Genomic DNA, 21,824 nt, shown 5'->3' with positions numbered 1-21,824 from the left:
TCACCTTAAGGATTTTGAGGAAATTAGCATCACATTTAGAGTGCCAAATGTATCGGAAGATGTCCTTAAATTAACCTTATTTCCTTTTTCCTTGAAGGATAAAGCCAAAACATGGCTGAACTCCTTGAGACCAAGATCGTTAGGAACATGGCATGATATGCAAAGAGAATTCTTAAAAAAGTTCTTTTCCGCACAAAGGACTAATTTTTTTGAAAAGGCACATTAGTAATTTCCAACAAAAAGACTATGAAACATTTTATGAATGCTGGGAGAGATTTAAAGATTTGCTACTCTCTTGTCCTCATCATGGGTTTGAAACATGGAGAACCATTAGTTTCTTTTACGAGGGGTTGTCCCCACAGTTGAAACAATTTATAGAGACTATGTGCAATGGTCTATTTTTGGAAAAGCAACCCGATGAGGCATGGGACTATTTAGACTCTCTCGCAGAGACTGCACAATTATGGGATACAGGGGATAGAGTGAATAAACCTTTGCCTAAGCCTACTAGCATTCCACACGGGGGCCTTTACAACCTTAATACTCAGGATGATATTCAGGCTAAAATGGCAGCCCTTACTAGGAAGGTAGAGGAAATTGAACTTAGAAGGATTGAACCCGTTAAGACCGTAGAACATAACAGCGAGTGTTGTAGGATTTGCGAGATGCCTGGCCATCTCATCACTGATTGCCCCACAATACCCGCATTCAAGGAAGTCTTGCACGATCAGGCCAATGAATACCTATCAAAAATCTTTCAATAATCCTTTTTCGGGTACTTACAACCCCGGATGGAAGAACCATCCAAATTTCAGGTGGAGGAATGACCAACCTCAACAAGTATATAACCCAACTCCTCCACCTCCGCACCCTCATTATGCACATGCACCCCCTCAAAAATCCAGTCTCGAAGAAACTTTGCAATCTTTCATGCAAGGTCAAGCTAAAATCAATGATGAATTAAGAAATCAACTGACAACGCTGACCACTGCTTTAAGTGCTCAAGAGAAGGGTAAGCTACCAGCTCAACCACAACCTAACCCTCAAGTCTACGGCTGTAGCAATGCATCATCTTCAACTTCGCATAAAGAGCAAGCAAAGAGTATAATAACTTTGCGAAGTGGAAAAGTTATTGACCGACCAGTCTGAGAACAAACTCAAGCCATACCTGATTCTGACCCTTTAAAGACAAAAGAAAAGGATAACGAAGAAACCGAAGCACCAACATCTACTGAAAAAATTGAATGTCCTTTTCCTGCACCATTTCCACAAAGATTAAAGCCCTTGCAAAAGCTTGAACCAAACTCTGAAATTCTTGAGCTTTTTAAGCAAGTAAAAATCAATGTACCTCTTCTTGATGCAATCAAACAAGTGCCTTCATATGCAAATTTTTTGAAAGATTTGTGCACTGTCAAGCGTCGATTAAATGTCAAGAAGAAGGCATTTCTGGCTGAAAATGTGAGTGCAGTTTTACAGCATAACATTCTCCCTAAATATAAAGATCCAGGTTGCCCAACTATCTCGTGCATCATTGGCAATTTTAGGATTGAGCAAGCATTGCTAGATTTAGGAGCGAGTGTGAATTTGTTGCCATATACGGTATATGAGCAACTCGGTTTGGGTGAGTTGAAGCCAACAACTGTGACCTTACAATTAGCTGACAGGTCAGTGAAAGTCCCTAGAGGGATTATCGAAGATGTGTTGGTCCAAGTAGACAAGTTCTATTTTCCTGTTGATTTTATCGTACTGGACACACATCCGGCTTTCAATTCACCATCTCAGATTCCGGTCATCTTAGGACGTCCATTCCTTGCAACTTTTAATGCATTGATCAATTGTAGGAATGGTGTCATGAAGCTTTCTTTTGGCAATATGACCTTGGAACTGAACGTCTTTATTATATGTAAACAACCCAGTGATCATGAAGAAAGTAAAGAAGTTGAATGGGTTGAAACCATTGCGGAAGAATATTTGTTAAAAGAAATATTTACTGAATCAGCCGACAATGGTTTAATAGATTGGTGTTCTGAAGGTACTGCTGATGATACGGTCCCACCTATTTTAGATAACTCGGATGTCATGATGGTCAATGGGTGGAGACCACGAATAGAGGAATTTGAACAGCTGCCACCTCGAAAAGCAAAGATAGTACCATCCCATGAACAAACACCTAAGCTCGAGTTGAAACCTTTACCGAAGGAACTCAAGTATGCCTTTCTTGGATCCAATGACACATTTCCTATAATCATCTCATCTGATCTGGATCATGCCCAAGAAAGAAAATTACTTGGTGTTCTAAAGAATCATAGAGGAGCTTTAGGGTGGTCTATTGCAGACTTGAAGGAGATTAGCCCTTTAATTTGCACGCACCGGATATATTTGGAGGACAATGCCAAAACCACAAGGCAAATGCAACGCAGGTTGAATCCTACGATGAGAGATGTGGTTAAAGCAGAAGTCCTCAAGTTGCTTGACGTGGGTATTATTTACCCAATTTCCGATAGCAAGTGGGTAAGTCCTACTCAAGTCGTGCCCAAAAAAGCAGGTCTGACGGTAGTCAAAAATGAGCAGGGTGAACTAGTTCCAACTCGTGTTTCGACGAGTTGGCGCATGTGTGTTGACTATCGAAAATTGAATTTGGTCACTAGGAAAGATCACTTTTCCCTACCCTTCCTAGACCAAGTTTTGGAAAGAGTTGCAGGACACAAATTCTATTGTTTTCTCGATGGCTATTCCGGGTACTACCAAATCAAAATTTCACCTGAGGATCAAGAGAAGACTACCTTCACTTGTCCTTTTGGCACATTCGCTTTCCGTCGGATGCCATTCGGGTTGTGTAATGCACCTGCAACATTCCAAAGATGTATGCTTAGCATTTTTGAAGAAATGAACGAGAAATTTTTAGAAGTGTTTATGGATGATTTCTCTATTTTTGGCGATTCTTTTGATGATTGTTTATTACATTTACAAGCAGTCTTAGCTCGATGCATGGAAAAGAATCTGATACTAAATTGGGAGAAATGCCACTTTATGGTGCCAAAGGGAATTGTCCTAGGACATATTGTTTCATCGAAGGGCATGGAAGTTGATAGAGCTAAGATTGACTTAATCGCCAAGCTACCTGCACCCAAGACGGTTAGAGATGTTAGATCATTTTTGGGTCACGCAGGATTTTATAGGAGGTTCATCAAGGACTTTAGTGTCATAGCCTGACCATTATGTAACCTCCTATCCCTTGATACACCGTTCAATTGGACTGAAACCTGTCAAGAGGCATTCGAAAAGTTGAAGTCTATGCTTAGCACTGCACCCATCGTGCGACCACCCGATTGGTCATTACCTTCTGAGATCATGTGCGATGCTAGTGACTATGCGATAGGAGCTGTCCTAGGACAACGCAAGGATAATAAGCCATATGTCATCTACTATGCAAGCAAAACCTTAAATGATGCTCAAATGAATTACACCACCACCGAGAAGGAATTGCTTGCAGTAGTGTTTGCATTAGACAAATTTCGCTCTTATATCCTTGGTGCTCCTATTGTTATCTTTACAGATCATGCAGCGCTAAAATATTTATTGGATAAGAAAGATGCCAAACCACGCTTAATACGATGGATACTTCTACTCCAGGAATTTGACATCACTATCAAAGATAAAAAGGGAGTAGAGAATGTGGTTGCTGACCATTTATCACGGCTAGTTGTTCATGATTTGGTGCCACAGTTGCCCATCAAGGACTCGTTCCCTGAAGAGCAATTGTTTACACTTTCTACTATGCCATGGTATGCTGATATTGTAAACTTTCTTGTCACGAACCGGATGCCGGGGCATTGGGGATCGAATGATAAGAATAATTTCTTGCGTGAAGTAAGGAGTTATTATTATGATGCCCCTTATTTGTTCAAGTATTGCAATGATCAAATCTTTAGAAGATGCATTCCGGATCATGAGATACAAAGTGTACTCTCTTTCTGTCATGCCAATGCTTGCGGAGGACACTTTGCATCTAAGAAAATGGCAGCTAAAGTGTTACAATGTGGTTTTTATTGGCCTACACTATTTAAAGATGCCCACGAGTTCTGTAGGACATGTGACCCATGTCAACGTGTTGGAAGTCTAACTCGTAGGCAAATGATGCCTCTTCAGCCCATTACTGCTATTGAAATTTTTGACATGTGGGGCATCGATTTCATGGGCCCATTCCCACCGTCTTTTGGATATGAGTATATTTTAGTTGGTGTTGAGTATGTGTCAAAATGGGTAGAAGCTGCCTGTAGAACTAATGATCACAAACCTATTTTGAAATTTCTAAAAGAAAATATTTTTTCACGATTTGGGATGCCCAAGGTTATAATTAGTGATGGGGGAAAATATTTCTGTAATAAGCCTTTTGAGATCCTATTACGAAAGTACGGTATCACTCATAGAATTGCAACTCCTTATCACCCGCAGACTAATGGCCAAGTAGAGCTAGCCAATCGGGAGATTAAACGAATTTTAGAGAAAACGGTGAATCCATCACGCAAAGACTGGTCTTTAAAACTTTTTGATGCATTGTGGGCTTACCGTACTGCTTATAAAACTATTCTTGGTATGTCCCCGTATCGGCTAGTCTATGGAAAAGCATGTCATCTACCAGTTGAATTAGAACATAAATCATATTGGGCCATTAGAAAATTGAACTTTGAATTGTCAGATGCTGGTTTAATTCGAAAATTACAATTAAGTGAGTTGAATGAAATTCGTCGGGATGCGTATGACAATGCTAGACTTTGTAAAGAACGAATGAAAATTAGGCATGATAAATCAATTCTAAGAAAATCTTTTGAACCTGCACAAAAAGTTCTTTTGTATGACTCTCGCTTACATCTGTTTCCTGGAAAGTTACGATCAAGATGGACAGGTCCTTTCATTGTAAAAACTATTTTTCCACACGGGGCAGTTGAAATTGAGAATCCACAGGATGGTCAAATTTTTAAGGTAAATGGACACAGATTAAAACCTTTTCTTGAGAATTTTGCAGATGAAGAGGACTCCTTTCCCTTGGAGGAGCCTTCTTATGACTGAGCATGACGGCCAAGGTATGTGTATATTAGTTAGAATTATTTTTTTCTTTTATTTTTTTTTATTTTGTAGGTCTTCTTTTCTGGAAATCAACAGCTCAAGGTATTCTTCTTCTCTCTAATATTCTTTTCTCTATTGTTTCTCACATATAGCTTTCTTGCATCTTTTACATTGAGGACAATGCAATATTTAAGTTGGGGGGAGGGAAATATTTTGCAAAAAAAAAAAAAATCTTTATTGCTGTTTTTTTTATTCCCTGCACAGTCTGCATCAAACTCTGTCCACCAGTGACACCTAGCAGCATGTAGTGGCTACCCAGCAGAATAGAATGATGAACCTCTAGGTGCAGTTATCATGTGATACAGTCCTTCTATCGTGGATCCCTACAAGACGGAGGTCATGGATAACTCGTCAAACCCCTTCGTCTGTCATATGTCAAGATTTATTCAACTTAAGTTCGAGAGCGGAGAACTCTTTCTCCACTGTGCAATCTGCCCCGGCCGAGGTCTTACGAACTCAGTCTTATAAATCATATAGGATCTCTCCTTATCTATCAAGATCGATAGATTCCTTATAGGTGCATACCCTACTCCTACAGTAAACTTACTGCAGCCAATCTACACTGCATGGACCCATATGGCTAGAGACCATGTCTATGTGCAGTCAAACTACAATAACCTCACTGTGAGTAGCCGAAACATTGCAGGTCAAAGGACCAATCACACTACTGCAACATCAAGCAAGTCACTGACAAGTGGATAGACATCCAAGTGACTTCTTGTCTTGGTCACGCTCAGTACCCTTGTTCTTAACAAGCACCTGCACTATTACTTCAGTGTCGCCACACTGTGGACTCGAGTCTCGTCCATCTATAAGGAAAGCAATGTGTGCACTGATCGGATCGATCATCGTCCTTGTGATGATCCATTGATCAGGAGCATTCAGAAATTAATCACCAATGATGCATGGCTCAAATTCTTAACTCTTAAGAATACGCATCATCATCTTATTAATTCTTGGACGATTCATAGACACATAAACAATATGAATAAAAAGATACCTTTTATTTATTCAATAATGTCCCTAGAATTAACAATGTGTCAGCCAGATTGGCTTCTAGGGCATACATCTAACAGTCTTGTCTCAATATGTTTAGTTCTTGAGTGTTGAATTAGATTTTTAGTTAGATTTATGGCACTTGTATTATCACAATTTATGGGAATCTTATCTTGTTTAATACCATTATCTTCAAGTTGTTGCTTGATCCATAAAATTTGAGCACAACAACTCCCAGCAGCAATATATTCAGCTTCGGCCATAGATAGTGCAACCGAGTTTTGTTTCTTGCTAAACCATGAAATCAAGTTCTCTCCTAAAAATTGACAAGACCCGCTGGTGCTTTTTCTATCCAGTTTACAACTAGCGAAGTTTGAATCAGTGTACCCTATTAAGTTTATGCTTGATTCTTTAGAGTACCATAGACCTATATTTTTTGTTTCTATTAGATATTTAAAAATTCTCTTAACTGCAATTAGGTGTGATTCCTTAGGATTAGATTGATATCTAGCACACATGCATATACTAAACATGATATCAGGTCTACTTGCTGTAAGATATAGTAAAGATCCTATCATACCTTTATACAGCTTTTGATCTACTGATTTACCTGATTCATCTTTGTCTAGTTTGCATGATGAGCTCATGGGAGTGCCAATTGACTTGTTTCCATCCATATCAAACTTCTTTAGCATTTTCTTGATGTATTTAGCTTGATTGATGAAAATTCCTTCCTTAGATTGTTTGATTTGAAGTTCGAGGAAGTAGTTCAATTCTCCCATCATGCTCATCTCAAATTCACTCTGCATTAATTCAGCAAACTCTTCGCAAAGACGATTGTTAGTAGCACCGAAAATAATATCATCTACATAAATCTATCCTACTAACATATTTTTGTTTTTCTTTTTCAAAAATAGGGTTGTATCAACATTTCCTCTAGAAAATTTATGGTCTAATAGAAATTTGCTAAGTATTTCATACCATGCTCTAGGGGCTTGTTTTAGACTATAAAGTACTTTATTTAGTTTATAAACATGATTGGGGTATTGATGATTCTCAAAATCTGGAGGTTGTTCTACATAAACCTCCTCATTAATATACTCATTCAAGAAGGCACTTTTTACATCCATTTGGAATAACTTGAAATCTTTATTACATGCAAATGCTAGTAACAATCTAATTGCCTCAAGTCTAGCTACAGGAGCAAAAGTCTCATCAAAGTCTATACCTTCTTCTTGATTATAGCCCTTTGCTACTAGTCTAGCCTTGTTCCTAACCACAACTCTATTTTCATCAAGTTTATTTTTGTATATCCATTTAGTTTCTATTATTGAGTATTCAGTGGGTCTTTCAACTAAGTTCCATACTTTATTTTTTGTAAATTGGTTAAGTTCCTCTTGCATAGCATTTATCCAATTTACATTACTTTCAGCTTCTTCAATATTTTTAGGTTCTAAATGTGAAACAAATGCAAGGTGATTATTTAAGTTTCTAAGAGAGGCTCTAGTTCTAACAGGTTGAGATGGATCATCTAAGATTAATTCTTTAGGGTGACCGTGAGCATACCTCCAAGCATTTGTAAGCCCATGTTCTGCAATTACATCTTGGCTTGTTGCAGTTTCTTCAACTTGCTTGGGTTCATCCTCTTGTAGATCATGTGATCCATCTTTTCTTTAATTATTCCTGCATCATCATCAAATACTACTCTCTTGCTGGAGGAAGCATCATTAGACTCATCAAAAACAACATGGATGTATTCTTCAATAATAAGGGTTCTTTTGTTGAAGACTCTATAAGCCTTACTTAATGTAGAATATCCCAAAAAGATACCTTCATCAGATTTGGAATCAAATTTACCTAAGTTATCTTTGCCATTATTATGAATGAAACACCTACATCCAAACACATGAAAGTAGTTTACTTTGGGCTTTCTATCTCTCCAAAGTTCGTAAGGTGTTTTCTTTATAATTGGTCTTAATAGAACTCTATTTAATATATGACATGATGTGTTAATGGCTTCTTCCCAAAAATACTTTGGGAGGTCACTTTCACACAACATGGTCCTAGCAATTTCCTCTAGGGTTCTATTCTTTCTTTTCACAACTCCATTTTGTTGTGGTGTCCTAGGTGCAGAAAAATTATGAGTTATTCCCTTTTTACTATAGAATTCATCAAATAGATGATTTTCAAATTCCATTCCATGATCACTCCTAATAGCTATAACTGAAGCATTTCTTGAGTTAGTTACTTCCTTATGAAATTTCTTAAATACTGAAAATACTTCATCTTTATGAGCTAAAAGCATGACCCATGTGTATCTAGAAAAATCATCTACAATGACAAGGCCATACTTATTTCCACCAAGGCTTGTGGTTCTAGTTGGTCCAAAAAGATCCATGTGAAATAGTTCAAGGGGTCTAGTAGTAGAGACACAATTTATGGATTTAAATGAACTTCTAGATTGTTTGCCATATTGACATGCTTCACAAATTTTATTTTTCTTAAATTTTTGCTTTGGCAAACCAATCACAGAATCTCTTTTAACTAATTTTGATATTGTATCCATACTTGCATGACCTAATTTATGGTGCCATAACCAACTTGCATCATTGACTTTAGAATCACTAGCTACTAAGCAATGACTATTTTTGGCGAGATCTTCAAGATCTACTACATAAACATTTCCACGTCTTATTCCTTTGAATACTAGGCTATTGTCAATTGAGTTATGATGCATAAAGATGGCTTAAACAGAACATCAAAACCTCTATCACATAATTGACTAACGCTAAGTAAGTTATGCTTAAGACCATCTACAAACCGTACATTATCAACGAAGGTTGAAAGGGTGATTTGTATTTTACCTATACCAATGATGTGATCTTGGTTGTTGTCTCCAAAAGTCACCGCACCTCCCTTCTTAGGTTCTAGGGCGAAGAATTGTTCCTTGTCACCCGTCATGTGTCTTGAGCAGCCACTATCCAAGTACCAACAGTTTTTATTGAGCTTGGCTGCAAGAGACTCCTACACAAGGAAATCATATAATCTTAGGTACCCAAGTTTTCTTGGGTCCTTCAAGGTTAGCTATGTCGGTTTCTTTTGAAACCCAAACCTTTTTAATTTTTCTTTTATCTTCTATTTTTCTATGGTCACACACATTAGCTTTATGTCCTACTTTTCCACAGCAAAAATAGGTTATATTTTTAGTTTTACTTTTTCCAGCTTTTACAAAAAAGTTTTTAACAAACTTTTGCTTATTCTTAGGCTTATACCCTAAACCAGCTCTATTAAACATGGCTCGTTGACTATTAAGAATCATCTCCAATTTTTCAGAACTATATGTAAACTTTTCTACAATAGGTTTGTATTTTTTAAGTTCTTTTGTTAAGTTCAGTTTTTCTATTTTTAGTAAGCTTAAGTCTTTTGTAAGATTATCTTTTATAGTTTGATTACTGTTTTTATATTCTGAAATCTTTTTAGTTAATCTTTCTTTATCTTTAATCAAGGTACAATTTTTTTGAGTTAATAAATGGTTGCTTGTTTTAAGTTCTAAGTTTTATTTAATAATGAAGTTCTTTTTCTTAATCAGACTATTATTTTTATGGCTATAAGATTTATTAGTCAACCTCAAATCTTTGTTTTTAAGAGTTAAGGATTTATACTCATCCATTATGTTGCCCAGATAGACAACCCAAGAGGGGGGGTGAATTGGGTTTTAAAATAATCTTACAATTTAAAACGATGTGGATGACTAATTAAAGCTATTGCAAGTTGTTCGATTAATTGCTATGTGCTGTGAGTGATATGAGAGTAAGAGAAAGAGAGACAATCAATCACAAACACCAAGTTTTATAGTGGTTCGGAGCTAACCCTTGCTCCTACGTCCACTCCCCAAGTCTCACTTGGGAATTCACTATAACCCCTTGGATTACAGCCGGTTGTTTTCCAAGCTCACAACCAAACTTGTTGTTTTACGAGCTCACAACGAACTCGGTCGGTTTTCCCAGGCTCACCGACTAGAACCAACTCCGATTGTTTTTTCGGGATCACAATCGAACCCTTACACGTTGGTTTTACACTCGGCTCACCAACCAACCTCTATACCCTTGATTCAATCCCCCGATTGAACCAAGCAAAGACAATGTGTAGATGAAAAGAACAAACAGAAAAATACAGCTTCTCAAAAGCAGATAAATGGCAATATGAACAATAACGAAGTTAAGAGCCCTCAAACGCTTTTAAGTTGGAGAAGAGGAAGGGCTTCTTGAACTTCGGGTCTCCTCTTGAATGTGTAGTCGACTTGAATGCAGGAGGAGGCTCTTTCAATGTTGGAAAGAAGTAGGTGGATGCAGTTAATACTGCTCTTCCCTCTTTTTCGTTGAAGAACAAGTTGCAGAGATTGAAAGCTTGATTACTTGGAGTGGAATGGTTGTTCTCTGCTTTGCTACAGTCCTCTGTGTCTATTTAAACCAACCCCCACGGAAACTAGCCGTTAGAGAGCTTTTTCTGCCCGTTCTGCACACTCTGTACACCCTGACAATGTGTCCGTTGGTGGGTTGGAGTCGACTCGCGCAATCAGGAGTCGACTCGGCTGTAGCGGGAGTCGACTCATGCTTTTCTGGAGTCGACTCGGCAACTGTTTCGGATTTGAATTAAAGTAGCCTCTTAGACTGGGAGTCGACTCGTCTTGACCTGGAGTCGACTCGCCAACTTCTGGAGCTGACTTGGCTTTCTCGGAGTCGGCTCATCCCATGGAGTCCGTGGATCTATTTTTGAATTTGGTCCACTCGAGTCGACTCGACAATCCTGGGAGTCGACTCGGCGCTCAGAGCCCGAACTCCCTATCTTCTGTCTTTTGCCTCGTCCAGTCTTGGAGTCGACTCGAACTTCCCCGGAGTCGACTCGGCTCTCAGTTTCCGAAACACTGTCTTCTGTCTTTTTGATGTAGAGCTGCCTTGGAGTCGACTCTAGCTGTCTGGGAGTCGACTCGAATCTCAGAGACAGTAAATTGGTCTTCTGTATTCTTTGTGGTCGCGGAGTCTCGGAGTCGACTCGCGTATTGCGGGAGTCGACTCGAATCTCAGAGTTCGAAAAATGTTCTCTGACTTTTTCCTTGTGTTCCTCTGAGAGTCGACTCTCACTTTCTTTGAAGTCGACTTGCCAACCATCGGAGTCGACTCGCGTTCCACTGGAGTCGACTCGAATCTCAGACCCAAAAACTGCTCTCTGACTTTTCTGCCTGTGGCTCCTTGGAGTCGACTCTTGCTACCCTGGAGTCGACTCGGTGAACATCGGAGTCGACTCGCGCACTTCAGGAGTCGACTCGCTGACAGGTTTTGAGTTGATGCTTTCTGTTCGTCTGTCTGTTCTAAGTCGGAGTCGACTCGTACTTATCCGGAGTCGACTCGAGCCCGTCCAGTGAACTTGATACGCTTGGAGTCGACTCGTGATACTCTGGAGTCGACTCGAGTCTCAGACTTTGGTTCAGGCTGACTTCTTAACTTATCCAAAATATTATGAACTAAGTCTAGAGACACTTAGACAAGATTTTCACTGAAACACTTAATTGAATTCATTAGTAAACAAGAGATATGCTCAAATGCTTTGAGCTCATCAAAATCAAATAGGGTTTTAATCAATCACTCCACACATTAGTTCATTAAAGGCATCATACAATTCATCAAAAGTAAACTCTAACTGAGTTTCAGATGTTACCTCATTATCATTTGCCATAAAGCAAAAATTTGCTTTTTCATCTTGTTCCTCATCCGATGATAATGATGATTGATCGGAGTCTGTCAAAGTGGAGACAAGAGCTTTCTTCTTCTTGTATTTGCTGCCCTTCTTCAGCAAGGGACAGTCGATTCTAAAATGTCCCGGCTTCTTGCATTCATAGCATCCGATTCCCTCACTTTTCCTTTCCTTACCTTTATCCTTGTTGTAGGAACTTGAGGAACCTCTCTTCTGATGAAAGGACTGTTAGGATACCGCCCATGTCGCAGAAAAATTTCAAAAATTTCAGATGCAGCGGAAGAGGCATGCGCGGGATCAACCGTTCATCGCATGAACGTTGTTTAAAACCGTTCGTAGATAGATAAGGATTAAAAACTTTTAAATAACATTAGAAGATCAGATCTTCACCTTGTGCGGGTAGATGATCACCGCAAACTGATGATCATGGTTTTGGATAAAGGTTCGCTTGAAGCCGTTCAAGTGCCCGGCCTCTACGGGTATCCACACGAAGCAGGAACCGATCCAAACGCTCTAATCTCCCCGGGGTGCTAGCTCCCTTGCAGAGATAACTTTGATGGCTGATTTTCTCCCCCTCTTTCAACTCTTGAATGTCAGAGGGAGGATGAAGAAGAAGAAAGCTCTTGGGAGAAGAACCAAAAGGCTTGTTGCCGCCTTTTTCTTTCCCTGTGTTGGAACAAAGGACGAAGACCAAGATGAGGAGCTGGCCTCCTCTTTCTTTTCCCTTTTGCTGATGGCGGCTGAAAACCAAGAGGAAGGAGGGGCGTACGGCACAAGGGAGAGGAGTTTCCAATGCCCTAGGTGCTGCCTCTTGAACCCCTTAAATAGATTGTGGAGCTCCTAACTTTTAGGAGCTCCAGACTAATTTCCAAGAGGGGCGCCGACCCCTCTTGTCTTGCCGCACCAAAGAAGAGAAGGAGGAGGGGGCGTACGGCCCTCCTCTTCATTAGCCCTAGTCCTCCTCTAAGGAGGATTAGGGGGCCTCCTAATGACTAAGTCCTAATCTAATTAGGCTTAGTCTAACGGTGATCCAATTGGGTTTAATCTAGGTAAGTCCTAATCCAATTAGAACTCAATGAATCATGACTCAATTGAAACCTTCAATCCTAATCTAATTAGGAGTCATCCTAATTCATTAAATTAATAATTAACTTGGGACTTAAGAAATCCTAATCTTATTAGGACTTATTAAATTTTAGTCCTAATCTAATTTAGGACTCTTATTTGAATTCGAAGTCCTAATCCGATTAGGACTCTAGAAATCCTACTCCAAGTAGGAATCCAAATTTAATTTAAAACTCCTAATCTAATTAGGATTGTAGGAATCCTACTCCAAGTAGGAATCCCAGTCCTACTCCAATTAGGATTCCCAGTCCTAATCCAATTAGGACTCTAAGAATCCTACTCGAAGTAGGATTTGTATTTAAGTTCAATTAATTAATTCCATTATTCCTTCTTCAACTGAATATCAATCGAATTGATTACTTGTGATTCCTAATCACGATTCAACCATCGGATCGGTCAATACTTCTAGTGTGTGTGACCCCATATATTCTATTCTGACTAGTAGTGAGATATATTGTGATCTCTATCACAATATCATTGAAAACTCCTTTCAATAGGTCGGAATGATTCCAACTCTACTCATTAGGGTTAATCGATCATCGAGATAATCCTTGTGAGTCCCACCATCCACCAGTGACACCTAGCAGCATGCGGTGGCTATCCAGCAGAATAGAATGATGAACCTCTAGGTGCAGTTATCATGTGATACAGTCCTTCTATCGTAGATTCCTACAGGACGGAGGTCATGGATAACTCGTCAAACCCCTTCGTCTGTCATATGTCAAGATTTATTCGACTTAAGTTCGAGAGCGAAGAACTCTTTCTCCACTGTGCAATCTGCCCCGGCCGAGGTCTTACGAACTCAGTCTTATAAATCACAAAGGATCTCTCCTTATCTATCAAGGTCGATAGGTTCCTTGTAGATGCATACCCTACTCCTACAGTGAACCTGCTGCAGCCAATCTACACTGCATGGACCCATATGGCTAGAGACCATGTATTTGTGCAGTCAAACTACAATAACCTTACTGTGAGTAGCCGAAGCATCGCAGGTCAAAGGACCAGTCACACTACTGCAACATCAAGCAAGTCACTATCGAGTGGATAGACATCCATGTGACTTCTTGTCTTGGTCATGCTCAGTACCCTTGTTCTTAACAAGCACCCGCACTATTACTTCAGTGTCGCCACACTGTGGACTCGAGTCTCGTCCATCCATAAGGAAAGCAATGTGTGCACTGATCTCATCGGATCGATCACCATCCTCGTGATGATCCATCGATCAGGAGCGTTTAGAAATTAATCACTAATGATACATGGCTCAAATTCTCAACTCTTGAGAATATGCATCATCATCTTATTAATTCCTTGGACGATTCATAGACACAATAACAATATGAATGAAAAAGATGCCTTTCATTTATTCAATAATAAATAGTCAAGTATAAAATTATGTCCCTAGAATTAACAATGTGTCAGCCAGATTGGCTTCTAGGGCATACATCTAACAATCTCCCACTTGCACTAAAGCCAATTGGTCATATATCTTAGGCCCATCTTCTCAAGGTGGGCTTCAGTCTTTTGCTGACTTAGCTGCTTAGTGAATGGATCTGCCACGTTGTCCGCGGAGTCTACTCTCTGCATCTCGACATACTTCTTCTCAACATAGTCGCGTATGAGGTGGAAGTGCCGCTCTATATGCTTGGACTTCTGCTGAGACCTTGGCTCCTTAGCAAGAGCTATGGCGCCATTATTATCGCAGTAGAATGTTATGGCATCTGATGTCATCACGTCCAACTCTGCAATAAATTTTTTGAACCAGAAGCCTTCTTTAGCAGCTTCAGAGGCGGCGATGTACTCAGCTTTCATAGTAGAATCAGTAATGATCGGTTGTTTAGAACTTTTCCAATTCACCGTACCACCATTGCACAAGAACATATATCCAGATGTTGAATTCGACATCAGTCATGAAGTCTGAATCTGTGTACCCTTCTACCTTTAACTCTGATGATCCTCCAAAGACCAAGAATAAATCTTTAGTTCTTCTCAAGTACTTAAAAATATTCTTCACAGCTGTCCAGTGTTCTTCACCTGGATTCGACTGATATCTGCTTGTGACACTCACAGCAAGGGCTATATCAGGTCGTATACATAGCATGGCATACATAAGGCTCCCTATTGCTGATGCATAGGGGATCTTGCTCATGCGTTGAATCTCTTAGATGTGTTGGGGCACATCTTCTTGGAGAGATGAATTCCATGCCTTAGGGGTAAAAGACCCCTTTTAGAGTTTTTCATGCTGAACCTTTTCAGCACTTCCTCTATGTACATCTTTTGTGATAGGCCAAGCATCCTTTTAGATCTATCTCTATAGACCTTTATTCCCAAAATATAGGATGCTTCCCCAAGGTCTTTCATGGAGAACTCTTTTGACAACCAGACCTTGACCGAGGTTAGCATGGGAATATCATTTCCTATCAGGAGGATGTCGTCCACGTACAGTACAAAAAATACGACAGCACTCCCACTAACCTTTTTGTAAACACACGGTTCCTCTTCGTTTTCGATGAAATCAGACGTTTTGATTGCAACATCGAAACGGGTGTTCCAATTCCGAGATGCTTGCTTTAGTCCATAGATGGACCTTTGCAGCTTGCAAACCTTGTGATCTCCATCACTGGAAGTGAAACCCAGAGGCTGTTCCATATAGATATCTTCATCAAGATATCCATTCAGGAAAGCAGTTTTCACATCCATCTGCCAGATTTCATAATCATGAAATGCTGCAATGGCAAGCAATGTTCGGATGGATTTTAGCATGGCTACAGGTGAAAACGGTCTCCTGATAGTCAATGCCTTTGCGTTGACTATACCCTTTCGCCACTAGCCTTGCTTTATAGGTCTCTACTTTTCCATCCGAACCTATCTTTCTTTTGTAGATCCATTTGCATCCAATAGGTACAATACCTTCTGATGGATCTACTAAGGTCCAGACTTGGTTGGAATGCATGGAGTCTAACTCTGACTTCATAGCTTCCAACCATTTCTCGGAATCGATATCAGATATCGCCTCATCGTAGGTTTTGGGATACTGTGTGTGATCCCTATCTCCCACTAGGAACATTTCCTCGGTATCCTCTTCTAGTATACCTAAGTATCTATCGGAAGGATGGGAGACCCTACTAGATCTACGAGGTGGTTGAGGGACATCGTGTACTGGCTCTGTATGAATGGGTTCGATAGGATCCATGACTCGTTGCTTTTCAGAGACTTTTTCTTCAAGCTTAATTTTACTCCCACTGCCTCTATCAAGGATAAACTGGTTTTCCAAGAAGATGGCATGACGGCTCACAAACACATTGTGATCCTCTGAGATGTAAAAATTGTATCCTAATGACTCTTTAGGATATCCTATAAAACGAGCACTTATGGTCCTAGCCTCTAGTTTGTCCGCCTGTAGTCTTTTGACGTGGGCCGGACATCCCCAAATCTTGAGATGACCAAGACTTGGTTTCTTACCATGCCATATCTCATACGGTGTGGTAGGAACGGATTTAGAGGGAACTCTATTCAGTAGATATACTGCGGTAAGTAAGGCATCTCCCCAAAGAAATATAGGTAAATCAGTGAAGCTCATCATGGACCGGACCATATCCAATAGAGTCCGATTTCTTCTCTCTGACACCCCGTTGAGTTGAGGTGTACCCGAAGAAGTCCATTGTGAGACTATGCCATTGTCCTTGAGATAGTCCCGGAATTCTCCACTAGGGTATTCTCCTCCTCGATCTGATCGTAGAGCCTTAAGAGATTTTTCAGTTTGTTTTTCTACTTCATTTCTGAACTCTTTGAACTTTTCAAAAGATTCAGATTTGTGTCTCATAAGATACACATACCCATACCGTGAATAATCATCGGTAAAGGTAATGAAGTACGAATAACGTCCCCTGGCTTGCACATCGAATGGGCCACACACATCTGTGTGTACCAGGATAAGTATTTCAGTGGTCCTCTCCCCATGTCCTACAAAGGGCAATCTAGCCATTTTTCCTTGAAGACAGGACTCGCAAACTGGATATGACTCGGAAGTCAATGAGCTGAGAAGCCCATCTTTATTCATTTTGTTCATTCTGTCCTCTCCAATATGGCCACGCCTGAGGTGCCACAAATATTTTTGGTTTATCTCATTCCTGGATCTCTTGGATCCTTTGGCACTCACTTCTTGCTCAGACACATTTACAGATACATCCATATGCAAATGATAGAGACTGTCAATCATAAAACCACGTGCGACTATTTTATTTCTGAAATAAATAAAACAGCAGTCTTTGTCAAATATAAAAACATGACCTTCCTGTGCTAGACATGAAACAGAAATCAAATTTCTGCTAGCAGCAGGTACATAATAGCAGTCTCTAAGTAATAAATTAAAATCGGACGGTAGTCGCAGATGGTAGGTGTCCACAGCCACAGCAGCAACTTTTGCCCCGTTGCCAACCCGAAGGGTTACCGCACATTCCGCCAGCCTTCTACTTTTATTTAGACCCTGCATGGTAGTGCACAAATGAGCACTAGAGGGGTCAAAGGAGGAAGATGGAGGAGAAAGGTTGCTGCCGAAATGCATCAGAAAAGGATGAAGAAGAGGGGTCACACGCCTCCTCTTTTAATCCCTAAAGTGATAAGGATGAGTTCCTATTTTTTAGGAACTCATCTTTATCTTTTGTTTTGGCCAACAAGGAGAGGCGTGCGCCCCTCCTCTTTCTCCCACGCACACCCCAAGGGGAGGGGCGTGGGCCCCTGCCTCAAGTTCATTTAAATCTGCTATTTAAATAAATTAAAGGGGGTTTTAATTTGGGTCCATTGCATGAGTCTAATCCTAGTTAAAATAGGATTTTTATGAACCCATTTCAATTTCCTCCAAATCCTAATCTAATTAGGATTTAACTGAACCATGACTTTATTGAACTCTTTAATCCTAATCCAATTAGGAGTCATGAAATTAATTAGATTAAACTTCAAATTAATTAGGACTTAAAATAATCCTAATCTAATTAGGACTTATTAAATTTCAGCCCTAAGACAATTAGGACTTTAGAAATCCTATTCTAAATAGGATTCTAATTTAATTTGAAATCCTAATCTAATTAGGACTCCAAGGATCCTACTCCAAGTAGGACTCATGATCAAGTCTAATTAATTAAATTTAATTAATTAAATTAAATTGCAATCCGATTGCAATTGTTCCTTCTTCTAACCACTAACTCTTAGCAGATTTTTATTTATCAATCTAATTGATTATTTGTGATTTCTAATCACATTCAACCATCGGATCGGTCATTACCTCTAATGTGTGTGACCCCATAGGTTCCATTTTGACTGGTAGGAAGATATATTGCGATCTCTATCACAATATCATTGAAAACTCTTTTCAATGGGTTGAAACAATTTCAATTCAACTCATCAGGGTTTATCGACCATCAAGATGATCCGTGTGAGTCTCACCATCCACCAGTGACACCTAGCAGTATGTAGTGGCACCCAGCAGAATGGAATGATGAACCTCTAGGTGCAGTTATCGTATGATACAGTCCTTCTATCGTGGATCCTTACAGACCAGAGGTCATGGATAACTCGTCAAACCCCATCGTCTGTCATATGTCTAGATTTATTCGACTTGAGTTCGATAGTGAAAAACTCTTTCTCTACTGTATATTATTGCCCTGGCCAAGGTCTTAGAACTCTGTCTAATAAATCACATAGGATCACTCCTCTTCTATCAAGGTCGATAGATTCCATGTAAGTGTTGGGAACCCGCCCATGCCGCAGAAAATTCAAAAAATTCAGATGCAGCGGAAGAGGCATGTGCGGGATCAACCGTTCATCGCATGAACGTTGTTTAAAAACCGTTTGTAGATAGATAAGGATTAAAAACTTTTAAATAACATTAGAAGATCAGATCTTCACCTTTGTGTGGGTAGATGATCACCGCAAACTGATGATCGTGGTTTAGGATGAAGGTTCGCTTGAAGCCATTCAAGTGCCCGGCCTCTACGGATATCCACACGAAGCAGAAAACCGATCCAAGCTTTCTATCTCCCCGGGGTGCTAGCTCCCTTGCAGAGATAACTTTGATGGCTGATATCCTCCCTTTCAATCAATCCTTGATTGTGCTTGGGAGGAGGAAGAAGAAGGATGAAGAGAAGAAGAGGAACGAAGCCCTGCAGCCTTCTTTTTCTTCCTTGCGTTGGAACCAAACGGTGGAGGAAGAAGGAGGCCACCAAGATCCTTTTCTTCCCTTTGTTGTTGGTGGCTGAAAAGAGAGGAGAGGAGGGTGGCCACGTGATGGAGAGGAGGAGGGCTTTACTTTTCATTAGGGCACCTCCTTTCAAAGCCTTATAAAGGCATCTAGGGCTCCTATTTGGTTTAGTCCAAATCATGAATCAATTGGGTTCAATCTATGCTAGTCCTAATCCAATTAGAACTTGAATGAACCATGACTCAATTGAACTCTTCAATTCTAATCCAATTAGGAGTCATGTTGATTCATTAGATTAATAATTAATTAGGACTTAAGAAATCCTAATCCAATTAGGACTTGTTTAATTCTAGTCCTAATCCAATTAGGACTCTAATTTGAATTCGAAATCCTAACCCGATTAGGACTCTAGAAATCCTACTCCAAGTAGGAATCCAAATTTAATTCAAAACTCCTAATCTAATTAGGATTGTAGGAATCCTACTCCAAGTAGGAATCCCAGTCCTACTCCAAATAGGATTCCCAGTCCAAGTAGGAATCCCAGTCCAAGTAGGAATCCCAGTCCAAGTAGAATTCCTAGTCCTAATCCAATTAGGACTCTAGGAATCCTACTCCAAGTAGGACTCTTGTTTTAAGTCCAATTAATTAATTCTCTTTGTTCCTTCTTCAGCTTATTATCAATCGAATTGATTACTTGTGATTCCTAATCACGATTCAACCATCGGATCGGTCAATGCCTCTAGTGTGTGTGACCCCATAGGTTCTACTCTGACTGGTAGTGAGATATATTGTGATCTCTATCACAATATCATTGAAAACTCCTTTCAATAGGTCGGAACAATTCCAACTCTACTCATTAGGGCTTATCGATCATCGACATAATCTCTATGAGTCCCACCATCCACCAGTGATACCTAGCAGCATGTAGTGGCTACCCAGCAGAATAGAATGATGAACCTCTAGGTGCAGTTATCATGTGATACAGTCCTTCTATCGTGGATCCCTACAGGACGGAGGTCATGGATAACTCGTCAAACCTCTTCGTCTGTTATATGTCAAGATTTATTTGACTCGAGTTCGATAGTGGAAAACTCTTTCTCCACTTTCTATTACTGCCCTGGCCAAGGTCTTAGAACTCAGTCTAACAAATCACATAGGATCACTCCTCTTCTGTCAAGGACGATAGATTCCATGTAAGTGCATACCCTACTCCTACAGTGAACTTACTGCAGCCAATCTACACTAAAAGGACCCATATGACTAGAGACCATGTATACGTGTAGTCAAACTACAATAACCTCACTGTGAGTAGCTGAAGCACCGCAGGTCAAAGGACCAGTCATACTACTGCAACATCAAGCAAGTCACTGACGAGTGGATAGACATCCAAGTGACTTCTTGTCTTGGTCACGCTCAGTACCCTTATTCTCTAACAAGCACCTGCACTATCACTTCAGTGTCCCTACACTATGGACTCAGGTCTCGTCCATCCAGAAGGAAAGTGATCTGTGCACTGATCGGATCGATCACCGTCCTCGTGATGATCCATTGATCAGGAGCATTTAGAAATTAATCACTAATGATACATGGCTCAAATTCTCAACTCTTGAGAATATGCATCATCATCTTATTAATTTTTTGGACAATTCATAGACACATAAATAATATGAATGATAAGATGCCTTTTATTTATTCAATAATAAATAGTCAAGTACAAAATTGTGTCCCTAGAATTAACAATGTGTCAGCCAGATTGGCTTCTAGGGCATACATCTAACAATCTCCCACTTGCACTAAAGCCAATCAGCCATAAACCTAAGCCCCATCTTCTCAAGATGCGTTTTAGTTTTCTGCCGACTTAGCTGCTTAGTGAATGGGTCCGCCACATTTTCTGTAGAGTCTACTCTCTGATCCTCTACTTATTTTCTTTCGAGGTAGTCGCTTATTAGGTTAAACTGCCGCTCTATGTGCTTCGATTTCTGGTGAGACCTTTGGCTCCTTAGCTAGTGCTATGGTGCCTTTGTTATCGCAGTAGAGTGTTATGACATCTGATGACATTACACCTAACTATGCAATGAACCTTTTAAACCAAAAGATTTCCACTGCACCCTTAGGGACGGCTTAACATTCAGCTTCTAAGGTTGAATCTATAATGATCGGTTGTTTGGAACTCTTCCAATTTACTGAACCACCATTGCACATATTCTGATGCAGACTTTCTATCATCAATATGTGTGCATCCTTCTACCTTCAACTCTGATCTTCTCCCAAAGACCAAGAACAAGTCCTTGGTTCTTCTCAAGTACTTAAGACTGTTCTTCATAGCTATCCAGTGCTTTTTGCCTGGATCTGATTGACATATGCTCGTGACATTCACAGCATGTATTATATCAAGTCATGTACACAGCATGGCATACATGAGGCTCCCTATTGCTGATGCATAGGGGATCTTGCTCATGCGTTGAATCTCTTCAGATGTGTTGGGTCACATCTTCTTGGAGAGATTAATTCCATGCCTTAGGGGTAAGAGACCCCTTTTAGAGTTTTCCATGCTGAACCTCTTCAGCACCTCCTCTATGTACATTTTCTGTGATAGGCCAAGCATCCTTTTAGATCTATCTCTATAGACCTT

General features: G+C 40.0%; 1 long non-coding RNA gene and 1 pseudogene across 1 annotated transcript; both read right to left on the bottom strand.

Annotated features, from left to right (window-relative positions):
- Window positions 1-215: 215 nt before the first annotated feature.
- LOC120104840 (small nucleolar RNA R71) lies at window positions 216-313 on the bottom strand (annotated as a pseudogene).
- A 16,898-nt stretch (window positions 314-17,211) lies between these two features.
- Window positions 17,212-19,281, bottom strand: LOC149751192 (uncharacterized). Its single transcript, XR_016398563.1, has 2 exons — window positions 18,901-19,281; window positions 17,212-17,482 (listed from the first exon to the last, which is right to left on the bottom strand). It is a non-coding gene; the product is annotated as an uncharacterized LOC149751192 (long non-coding RNA).
- Window positions 19,282-21,824: the final 2,543 nt, after the last annotated feature.

The sequence above is a fragment of the Phoenix dactylifera genome, chromosome 15 (assembly GCF_051530095.1).
Source record: "Phoenix dactylifera cultivar Ajwa chromosome 15, Ajwa_hap1_PhDact_Kaust_v1.1, whole genome shotgun sequence".
Lineage (NCBI taxonomy): Eukaryota > Viridiplantae > Streptophyta > Magnoliopsida > Arecales > Arecaceae > Phoenix > Phoenix dactylifera.
Note: the sequence above shows the minus strand (reverse complement) of the source record. Positions and strands in the feature narration are given on the sequence as shown.